Here is a 1,256-nt window from a genome sequence, read left to right on the forward strand (position 1 = left end):
AGAATAGTGCTTTACCACTAGCACCACGGGGGAAGCCCCAGTTTGCGTAGTAAGTGGACCTTACTGAAGATCTAAGAGAGAGATGGAAGTAGAGAATTCCAAGGGAAATTTTACTCTCTCTCACTCTCTCCATCTTACCTGGTGCCCTGGTTTCACATTCTCATCACCTGAGCTCCTCCTGCCACTCTGAGGCAAAACAAATTCCTCTTGCTGTGTCATTCAGAACCTGTAAGTCATTTCTGTTGCCTCAGCACCTTCCCACAGACCACAGGTGTTCACCTCCTCCTCCTTACCAAGGTGTTTCCCATCCTAAGAAGAGTTCTGGTGCAGCTTTAAGAAAATAAAAATTTTGACGCTTTATAATTTATTTTTAAACCCCAGCGTTTGCAGTCAAAAGAAGACTAATCTTTCTTTCATTCAACAAGTAAAAGAAATTTCTGTGTACTTATTTCATGCCAGGCATTACTCCTGGAGCTGGGAACTCAGCAGGGAATACGACCTAGTCTTATTACAGAGTTTTGGTCTCCTGGAGGAGAAATGTTTTAAACAAATAATGATGTGAATAATCTAGTAACCACTATGGTGGTTTCCACAGAGGGAAATTTCTGGGTATTGTCTGGAAGGGTGTGGCAGTGGCAGAAAGGAGAGAAGGGTGACGAGTGAGGCAAGGTTTCCCTGACACGTTTAATCTGCCCAGGATTAGAAAAGGCTGGTTTACTCCTAAACTAATGTGTTTTTCTCTGCAGTTGCTGCCTCTGAGGAGACAATTAAAAGAAGAACGACAGCATTTGTTGAGTTTCTGTCCTGAATTAACTGATTAATTCAAACGCTTGTTGAGGGGCGTGTGTGTGTGTGTATGTCTGTGTGTGTCTGTGCTTAGTCATTCAGTCGTGTCTGCCTGTTTGCAGCCCCTATGGATTGTAGGCCACCGGGCTCAGGCTCCTCTGTTTATGGGATTTACCAGGCAAAAATACTGGAGTAGGTTGCTAGTTTCTTCTCCAGGGGATTTGCCCAACCTAGGGATTGAATCTGGGTCTCCTGCCTTTCAGGTGGATTCTTTATCATCTAAGCCACCAGGGAAGTCTGATATTCCACTAAGAGTACATACAGCATCTTATATGTAAACTAGGAAGAGTGACAAAAAATATTCAGAAAAATAAAGAAATATGGTATTATCAGGCAGTATGAAGTGAAATAACTGAAAAGAGGTGGTTGGGTGGGTAGTCAGCAAAGGCCCCACAAGGCACAGAAGCCTG

Source organism: Capricornis sumatraensis, chromosome 11, assembly GCF_032405125.1.
Source record: "Capricornis sumatraensis isolate serow.1 chromosome 11, serow.2, whole genome shotgun sequence".
In the NCBI taxonomy this organism is placed as follows: domain Eukaryota; kingdom Metazoa; phylum Chordata; class Mammalia; order Artiodactyla; family Bovidae; genus Capricornis; species Capricornis sumatraensis.